Raw genomic sequence first — 11,096 nt, forward strand, 5'->3', positions numbered from 1 at the left:
TCCTCTGGCTTTCCGTTTCTTTGCGGTAGCTTGGTGCTGAAGTGCCTCAAAATGCAATTGGGAATGGTCACCAGTGCAACTTACATGCTGTTTTACACACCTTTTGATCTCGTACCAATACTGATTTCCACCTGTGATTACATTTTCTGTTTTCTCAGGTGAAAGAAGTAGGCCAGATGAAAGGGACCCAGAGTACTTTCCAATTCCTTGTAGTGCAATCTTTGTTGGGTTTTCAACTTTCTTTGAACTGTTCATTCTATCCATTAAGAGGATGTGGCATGCCTCACAGCGAATTACGGATGGGATGTTGTCAGATGAATCACCTGCATAGAATTGTATTTCAGATATTTTGTCAGTCAGATCAATTATGTTCTTTATATCCTTCCAATCGTTGGAATTCTGGGCCTGAAAGTCAAGCGCTGATTGTCGAAGAGTTGGCCTATCATCTTTTGAACCCACATTGGACAGCTTAAGTTCTTTCACTGTTTGAATCAAGTGATCCACTTTTAGATTCAAGGAAGCCAAGTCTATGTTTAAGGCACCTTCGGAATTTGAAACATTAGTATATTTGCAATCAGTTTGGCTTTGATCTATCACATGACTGTTACTTGGGACATCTCTTGCCGTGCACAAATTAAGATCAGTTGATTCTGTGCCCTTACACTGTTCTTGTGTTTTTTTGGAGGATGTGACATCGCTTTGTGCAGAATTAAAGACATGAAAAACCTTTTTTGACTCTGCAGGTATTAACAATTGATTTATGAATACTTTTGAGGGTTTCTTTGCATTCTTTGGGCTCTTATAATATAACTGACGAGCCTGCTCTAAATCACTTGCATGGCATTCAAAGTTATAAATTTGGATTTCGTTCAATGTTTTTTGAGGATGACGTCTTTTGACATGTCTCTCTTTTGTGCTAGGGTCTCGCCTAGACATCACAAATACGTTTGGATCTTCATTGTTGTGATAGCATTCCAAACAGATACAACGTGTTTCAATAGTTTTAGCACTAGATTTAACTTGTGTTGCTTGTGGAGCCTTGTGCTTAAGGTTTGTATTGGAAAGATATTTTATGCACCAAGAAGTGGTCTTTTTTACAGGTGGCTCACCATTTTCACAGTTCTTGCATGTTACTTTGGATCCATAGCCTTCATCACTGTCAGTCAATTTGCTACCACAAAAAGCATGTACTGGATTTTTACAAACATAACATTCATGTGCTCCAGTGCTTTCCTTGTTACAAACACAGCAGGTTTTGTGAATATTCTCTAACTTTTCCTAGAATAATGCCAGATTGCGTAAAGTAACTTTTTTAGTTTCTATAGCAGTAAGCGGCTAAGCGCAAATCCTGTGCAATGCAATGCAAATTAATGCAATTATGCAATCCTATGCAATGCAAAATTGAAAGTTGAATAATGAATACACGTATTAAATATTTAAATTAATTGATGTAAATTACAAAATAATGACTATGTCTATGATTACCATAACTTTTCATTTGCATTTCAAATTTCTTTAAGTTCAGACTTGTCAAGTGTCAACTTGAAACTTTGCATAACTTTGCATTAATCAATAATCATTATTGTGTATTTGTGTAAATTGTGTTGACTGTTGTCACCATGTTTCCACTTGGAGAAAATTTCCTTGCAAGAGAAATTTAATTCCTTGACTTTCATTTGACGAATTTTGAAAAGTTTTAAACTATAAAATTCTTCTAGTTCGAACTGTAAAAGTCGAACTGTAAAAGTCTTCTATTTACAATTACACTGTCCAAGATAAATATATTTGTATAAAATATTAAGTAAATATTTAAGATTCGCAAAATATGAATAGTTTTCCGCTACGCTGCCAATCCGCCATCTGCGCCATGGAAGCTTGTTTTTTTTTCTCCCGCCAAATGTTCATAATCGCCGCCAAATTTCCTTGGCGGGAGTTTAATGGTAGAGCTGCCCACCACAGATCTGTGGCGGGAGACCCCTAGAATGCACTATGGTGAGAGACGAAGAGCCTGCCATATAACATGACGAAAATCAGGAATCCAAAAAAATCTTGTTGAAATTTCGTCCATCCTTAGTTCAGGCCTCAGGGTAATTTCTCACGCAAGCTGGCTTAATTTTGGATTTGCTGGCAAAATTATATTATGGAAATACGGCAAACAAAGAAAGGTATCGATATAATATTTAGACCTACTATTTAGACGAGAATATAGAAAATACGAAGAAATATTAAGTTTAAAGTGTGCCAAGATCTAACAGTCAACCACATCCAACATAACATCTTTTATTTTCCGATTTGTTTCGAATTACATTCTGCAGGAATTTGATCCTCAGAAACATGAAACGGTATTTTGGGCGATATCGTATCACCGAGAAATCTGCGATAAACATTGTCGACAGCGATAGCGATGTGGATATTCTCAATGTATCGTTTCATGAAAGATGTATGTGGAGATGTATAGATTCATATTTATGTATAGAATTTATGGTTTCTGCTATAAACTCTCTAAAGACAACAAAGAACAATGGTGCAATAAGTCGACGCTCTAGTACTTTCTATTTATGTAGTAAAAATTATAGCTATTTACATTGTGAATGGTCTTTGGGATAAAAGGATAATGTTGATCTTTCAATGCCTTCAATGTTTCATGCAAACTGATATTTGGATCTTTTCTGAGCTATTTGGAATAGCTTATAACTGCTTATTACAGCAAAATATGTAGAAAGCAGATACAATAATATTGTTTTATGTTTGCAAGCTTAGTAGGCTGTAGGCTTATAAGTAACTTAATAAAAAAGACATTAGTAAAGACATTAAAGACATTAGTAAAGACTTAATGCTATTTAGAGATCATTGCTGATATGCATATTGTATATTAAATCATGATATTAATAAGTAAAGAATAAATTAGAATATGTTTTTGACAATGGCTTGTTGCCATTTAAAACAATCACTCTGTTCTGTATGGTGTTTTACCCACCGACAATATTTACAAACAACTTGTTGTTGGTAAACAACAACTTGTTGTGTTGTAACACAACAATCAGCTAAAGCCATGTCTTTTTCTATTTCCTTATACTCTCAAAACAATATTATTATGAGATATATTTCTGTTAATGAGTTAATAGAACCACATACCAAGACCAGCAAGTTGTCCTGTAGTATGATTTTTGGCAATTTGGCGATATCGAAAAAGCATAGGTTCGATTTCTGCTGGAGGACCTATATTATAGTTGACTCATTTTCCCCATTCAACTGTTCCTTGCTGGCTGGCTTGAATTTGAAGTGTGTTTATTCCACTGGAATTTAAGACCCCTTAAAACCACTAGAATCTGTGCTGTAGTATGTTTAAATATAGGGCTATTTGATTTAATTTGCACATGCCAAGTTCTTGTATTTTGCAGTAGGGCATATGGTTGTTATGTCCAACAAATCTGTGGAAAGTAGGGTCACAATTATCAGACTGGGGAGGTGCATATTGATACCACCTAAACATTGGTTTAAACTTTAAAACATCATGTCATGTCATCATTAAAACCAAAGACATGAGCCACATGACATAGTGGGGTAGGGGAATTCTGAAAAGATGCCACCAAGGTTGGCACTGAGTGAACAATTTGTTTTTGATTTGGATTAGAAAAATTTTATTATCTTATAGTTTATTATGTTTGAGCAGGGCTAATGCCAACAATTTTGTTATCTTTACTTTTCTTGTGGATTATATGACCTTCAATTGATGGCATCCGCCATCTTGAAAAGTTAGTTGGCAGGCGCTCTCGCCAGTTCACTGGCCCTCGCTTGTAACCCGCATTTTCCGAAATCGCCCGAAAAGCTCCCTAGCGCCTGTGGATGAGGTAGTTACTCGAGCTAAAGCGAGAGTCTTAAATTTGGTCTGTTTTCTTTTTTCGCGTAATACCTATATTCTCCCACGCGCCCAATCTTAGAAATTATGATGTGGTCTCAATGGTTAACTAACCTTACACAAGTCCTAGATAAGCATGCACCTCTTAAGAAGAAACGTATATAGGTAAAAAGAAGTCTTTCGCTTTCTCGTTTGGATAATCTTTAGTAATAATAATTCACTCTCTTACATTCTCGATTCAAGGAACTTCCTTGGTGGTCATAATTATAATTTAAGACATGAATCATCAACGAGACCCTTTGTGAACACCGAACGATTCAAAAACTTTATAACTGTTAAATATTTTTAATATGTTTATATTTTTCTTATGTGTTGAACATTAGGCTTTAATTATTCACTCTGTGTAATTCAGTTTCTACTGCAATACGGTTTATTAAACATGCATTATTATTATTATTATTATTATTATTATTGTAGATGTCAATACCCAGCAAATATTTGGGATAGTGCTTCGCGAAATTATTTGTAAAGATCTTCACCCGCGTTCATGAACTTTATTGGCTCCATTTCATATTTGTTCATTTCGCCGCGCTAGCAGGCACAAGTGCAAAGTTCATGCATGATTACAATTTATTAATATCCGGAATTTAAGGTAAGCAGCTGTCAAATATAAATTCTAATATACAAATAATAGAGTTCTAGATTTTCGCTGGCTAAACGTGTTTTTTTCTACCACTCTGAACGCATTTTATATCAGCGAGCTAAAATACATTTCAGCCCGGCAAATTTATCATTTTAGTCCGCAAAATGCGCCACAATGCCCGCTAAGGTTAATATAATGTTCATTTTCTGATGAATTAATGACATGCGCCTTAAAAAAGTTGAGATCTTTCAAATGTGGCACGATATATAGCGAAAAATCCGAGAGGTCAAACTTAAATGTTTGTAATTATTATCGTGAAATATTGGTTAGGCTTACGCTGGATGTGTTGCAGCTTGGCAGCTTGCCCTTTGGGGAGTTTGGGCTGGTGCCAGTTGTGCGCAAGGACTGCACGAACTTGGTTAAAACATGGCTAAAACTCAACTTCATTAAACACGAAATTTCTAGACCACGTCTTTGTTTGTTTATGCTAGATTGTTTAATATCCACAAAACCTAGATGGTATAATATAGATTGTAATTTCCGGTTTGTTATTTTTCACGCGTCTCTAATTATGTTCAAAAGATGGTATGGTTTGTGTTTTGTGGATTATCAAAGTCTAGCTTGGCTAAATTTCAGTGAACAATATTGTGATGTTCATTGTGCGACGTCTTTGTGGTTTTATTAGTTTCATTACTCTCATACCATCTCTATCATTTGTAAGATTTGAGCCTTTCCGCGTTTCACGTTTCCGATTCGAGGAGTCAGTCGAGGATAATTAAATTATAACCAAACAAGACGCCTACTTCGCATGCAGCGAAATATAATGCATGTAGTTAGGGAGAATGTTGCCTCTAAAGCACGGTTCTCATCAGCATAGTTCTTTATTTATAAATCGCAATCATGTGCGATGACCATGCATTGAATAAAGAGAAAACAAATCAAGATATTTATGCTTTGTTGCACTAAAATGCATAATCTCTCTTTCCTTAGAAGATCACATTGTGCTGAAATGGGCATAGATCAATGTATATGAAGAAAATTTCATGAATTGAAAGTCTAAATAAATTTGAGAAATGCATGAGTTTTATTCATGCCAGATCAAGTCTTTTTTATAAAACTTATATCGTTTACAAGTAACATAATATCAGGCCTGATAATATGTAACGCACAAATTCCTCAATTCATTTTAATATCGAGTTTTGTCTGTTTTCATAAATTTAGAGATTTCCGACAGTTATGCAACTTAAGGTGGTTCCCCAGAGTAATTGTAAGGCTGCGTGGGAAATTCGTGTGATTGTTCAAGGTGCGTGAGAAATGTCACGCATTTCGCGGGTGCGGGAAACTTGCGGGAAATTTAAATCTCCAAATGTAAACAATATGGCGTGTTTTTTAAATCCTTTTTTACGACGAAAGTTAAATCTATGTGTTATTTCTACAAATGACAAACGATTGGTGAGACGGGTTAAGTATTTAGAGGGCCGAAAAAGTGTGACTCATAACTTTCAATATAATTTACTGAATTTTAACTGCGAGCGTTCAAGGGACTCCCGTGGTGACAGATGGTTGAACTATCCGAGGATATTTGCAGTGTTTGGTGTTGCATGCAATTCAGTAAGCAACGAGAAAGAGAAGGAAGCTTTAGAGCTAACCAATGATGATTTTACCGAGACTCCCCCCAGTAATAGCCGTTTTAACGAACGGAATTCGCGCGGCAGATTTACAAATTCAAAACGCCAAGTAAAAAACCTCCTCCCCTTTCATGCTGGTTGTGCTAGATGGCAAGCAAAACGGAAACTTGTTTTCGACGAACCGGACGAGGATGAACCTCCTACAAAGTGTCAAACAAGAATGGAAAAGGTAAACTGAAAACCAAGTGGATTGTTATTTCATTTTCTGCATAGTAAGGTTTTTCATTTTTAATTAGATATATTTATTTATACTATACTGTAGGCTACTGCTATCAAGGAACCTAAAGGAACTCGTATTGTCGACTTTGATATATTGCTAAACAATTTAAAACAATGCAGTAAATGCAATTCAGGTAAGATTACATTTACCTAACATAAAATCTCTGCTAGCGGGACAAACAACTCTACAAATAAATTTGTGCTTACAGAATAAAAAATACAGCTCTCATTTGAAAAAAAGCTTTTTCAATTTTTGACGTGAAATTTGACGTTAATGTCAATAATGATATAATAGCATGCACTGAATAGTAATATGACCTTTCATGCCTAGCCATCGTTCTAAGTTAACCTGCGCTGTTCTTTCAGTGCCTGTCAATCTTCTACTTTTATTTATAAACTTTCTCCGGTAATAAAACACAAGCAAAACACCTCTTTAGCTCGAGTAAACGCTTAGCAAGCGTCTTGTTTTTATTTTTAAAGAATCATCATGCATTCATATTTATAAATATTTTCCTATACATTCTTGTCAAGTCGATAACTCTTCCCACTCGGCGGAGAAAGAAATGCGAGGCATCTAGCCCTCTATACCAACTTCGACCGAGACTATGCCATAGGGTTTGACGGATATTTTAGCGCTTTTAAATTGCCAGTAATATTTCACTTCTGTCACAATACGGACCGAAATTTAACTGCCTACCTTGATTTGGGAGATTCTTTAACACCTTCTGAACAAGCCCTTCGTCTGTACTTCGTTGCCTTCTTTTGTCGGAATGGTTTAATGGTTTTTTCTGTAAAATTGTGCCAGCCTGCCAGGAAAATATAAGTTTAGCACCACACAGACAGTCAGATGCATGAACATCTGTTTCGGAGGTTATTTGTTTTCTAGCTTCTAAGACAACGCGAGAGGTCTCAAGAGGGCAGCTTAGCCAAGAAATTAAACTGTCAAGATACATTAAAACTTAATTAATATGATAAAATACGCGACATAATAAAAAATATACTCTTAATATGAACGGATTTTGCTGGAAGAAGCAATGAAGCACGTTCTAGTAACACATTCAAAGGTCTGTTTCAAAGGCCGCACTGATTCCCAACATAAGTCTATATATTCCATTACCACATGATAACACCAAATTATAACTGTAAGTGCAAGTGCTCGCTTCTTAATAAAACAAGACGCCTGTTCTGGCGTTAACTCCGGCGCACGTGCCAGTCTTTAATATAGAGCTTCTGAAAATAAACAATACAGTTCATATTCGCATTTAGATGCCTTACGAAGCTAAATGTTCGATCGCGAAATTCAGCAGCACATCGTACTTTAAAAAGTATAGAAGTTCAATTGTTCGAAAATGTAAACAAACTGCATGATACATTCGCTTTGTCTCACACTTAGCCTTTGGAATTCGCGCTTATATATTATATCTTCAATCCTGTGCAAACTACGACGTGTCAACGCGCCCATACACGACCGCATCATCTTGTTAAACGGCGAAATAGCAGCGATATTATTAAAATAGGACCAGAATCTACATGTATTAAATATATTCTTACTCCAATTCAATCTAAACTTAATCGTAGAGCATGAAAACAACGGTTTGTTTGTTCCTCTTGAAGGAATTGCCGTATCATGCGAGCGAAATCGAATCGCGCATCGGAAAATTAGCCAAAGCTGTGCACCACAACTCTTAGGAGATAAGACTGGGAGGTAGTTAAATACAGTCACATACACACTTTAATTACTAGAATGTTTCCCGCCATTTCAGACTTGCGACGACGAAAAATAAAAAAAAAAAAAACAAAAAAAAAACAACAAAACAAAACCGGGGCGAATTTTCAACTCCGTCGCTGACGCCGGAGTAATTACCATAAAGTATTTTAGCAGCTACATTATTACAGCAGCTATTGTCAAAACTTATATTTTACGTATTCACTCGCTATATCTGCAAACCTGGTGATTTTTTACAAACAGCAATGTATTCAAATGATCATGTGATCGATATATTCAATATAGTGAAGTATGTATATGTCTGACTGGGTATTTCTCATATTTTTATGTTTATTATATAGACATATGCAGTGGCGGATCTTGGAGTGTGCAGAATAAATCACTACAGCTTAAAATCGGAGATTCGTAGATTTTAATGAAAAATATTCTTTTCAAATCTATGAGCAATAGCGTTGTTATTAAGGTGTTTTGAATTAAGCTGTGTAATTTATTCTGCACACCCCTAAATCCGCCACTGGACATAAGCGACCCAAAATTGTACTCTTTCGATTGGTTTCATCAATTTTAAGCGTTTATAACCCTTCAGTGGCGTAGCCAGACTGACGATTTAGTCGTGCTATGCAAATTTTATGTTATTATAATTTTTTATTTCTTTAAAAATTCATTGTTTTCACAGCCCTTGAAACCAAAATATTAGCATAACTGAAGAAAATTGTCGGGCCGGCTACGCCACACACTAACTGTGATCCTTTTCATAGCTCACGGAAGCTGCAGGAGTGGCGTTCTACTTTTATTTATAAACCTTCTTCGGTAATAAAACACAAGCAAAACACCCTTTAGCTTGAGTAAACGCTTAGCAAGCGTCTTGTTTTTATTTTAAAAGAATCATCATGCATTTATATTTATAATTATTTTGCTACACATTGTTGTCAAGACAATAACCTTTACTTCATATAAGCGTAATTAATTTTAAAAACAAGCGCGCGCGTAAGATGATAAAATCCAAATTGTGATGATTTTAACTCCGCAGAATAGTCTAAATAAACTCGGGCCGTCACTATAAGCTTAATTGGGGGGGGGGTGTATTCATACATTCGACTGATTTCTTTTCTTATACAGTATAGCTATTGTTTCTACAGTTGTACGAACATAAATATTAACTAGAAATACATTGCATGCATGCATGCAAAGGCCCCTCGCCTGAAGCAATAAACATTACTGCCATCACTGAAATTCTATAATACTCGTTTCTGCTGAATGATCGAAGTTGTAAAGTAAAATCCTATATCTTGGAACAATTGTAATCATAATTGTGCTACGAATAGTTTTAAATACTACAATTTTTAGCGAAATTTCAATTCCTTTTAAACTGATTCACCTTTAAAACAAATACTTTCCAAATAAAAATCGTTTCAACGAAATTGACGAATAAATTCATAGAAGTGTCATACATTTGTTGATAAATCCAAATATTAAACTTACAAATTACTTGCATGCTTTAAAATACAAAATCTGCCCATTTACCCGAGTGTTAAAAAAACACTTACTACAAAATCGTAGATTTTTTACCATCCATTTGAATGAGAGTTTTTCTACCCGAAGGCATCTTTTACATTATATTTTAATCAATTTTACGACTCAATTTGTTTTGTATATTTTTAAGACCATCCAAATGAAAAATATTATGTAAAAAAAAGTTTTGCTGAAATAAAATATCAGTTATGCTGACGTGAACTCAAATTTTAATTTAGCCAATCGCACGTTTTTCAACGTTTGCTAGTTACCAGTTTTAACTCGTCTTAAACTCACGCATGCGCATAACTTACAAAAAACGCCCAGCGTCCATGACATAATGGCGGACAACTTTCATTTCGCATTTGCATTCCCGGGCGTAATTAAAATCTCCGGGCGGAAATAGTACCCTCGCCCGGTGCTTGGCACCGGCTCGGGGATTAAGAGTTATTCTGCGAGTCGAGTCGTATATATGTGCTATAGTCATAAACGATGAGAGTGAACATTTTATTTAGATTACAGGTTTTTCAGAGATGAAACGCTTTATACAATAATACATTACACGTTTTTTATTAGAAATCTATGATTTGAGTATCCCAGAGCACAAGTTCTGCCTGTGCAGTCGGTCGGGTGTTTAAATGAGTGCTACTCTAGCTGCAGTTTTACACACTATTTATTTTATCACGAGAAAAAATTCAGTTTAAACAATCTTGACAGTTATTCATTTCAATTTCATAAAACGTTTAGTTTCCTGTCCCTGGAATCTTTGGCTCATGCAGGATATGCTTGTGGGCATGCATACAGTATTTGTGAATGTACGCTTTGTCGCTTTCTGTGTACTCGTTTGAAGCTAAACGGTACTGCACACATATTTCGTGTACTCGATCTACCGTGTATATTTCAAAATTTAATAATATATTATATATGTTGCTAAAATGGGGAATTGATGATTTACAGATTTCCCATTCCCTCGTTTAAAGCCGTTAACTTGCCCTGTTCTTTCAGTAACTACCAATCTTCTGCTTTTATTTATAAACTTTCTACGGTAATAAAACACAAGAAAAACACCCCTTTAGCTCGAGTAGACGCTTAGCAAGCGCAGTTGTTTTTACTTTGAAAGAATCATCATGCATTCAAATTCATAATTATTTTCCTCCACAATGTTGTCAAGTCGATAACCCTTCCCACTGGGAGGACCGAGACTATGCACAGAGTCATCTTATAGCACTTTTAAATTGCCAGTAATATTTTACTTCTGTCAATACAGACCGAAACTGCCTACCTTGATTTGGGAGTTTCTTAACACCTTAGTACCAATCCCTTCGTCCGCATTTGGTTGCCTTCTTGTGGGAATGATTTAATATTTTTTATGTAAAATTGTGCGAGGAAAATATAAGTTTAGCACCTATATATACACAAACACATCTGTTTCGGAGGTTATTTGTTTTC

Source organism: Dendronephthya gigantea, unplaced genomic scaffold (genome assembly GCF_004324835.1).
Source record: "Dendronephthya gigantea isolate DGI-Jeju-01 unplaced genomic scaffold, DenGig_1.0 000065F, whole genome shotgun sequence".
Classification (NCBI taxonomy): domain Eukaryota; kingdom Metazoa; phylum Cnidaria; class Anthozoa; order Malacalcyonacea; family Nephtheidae; genus Dendronephthya; species Dendronephthya gigantea.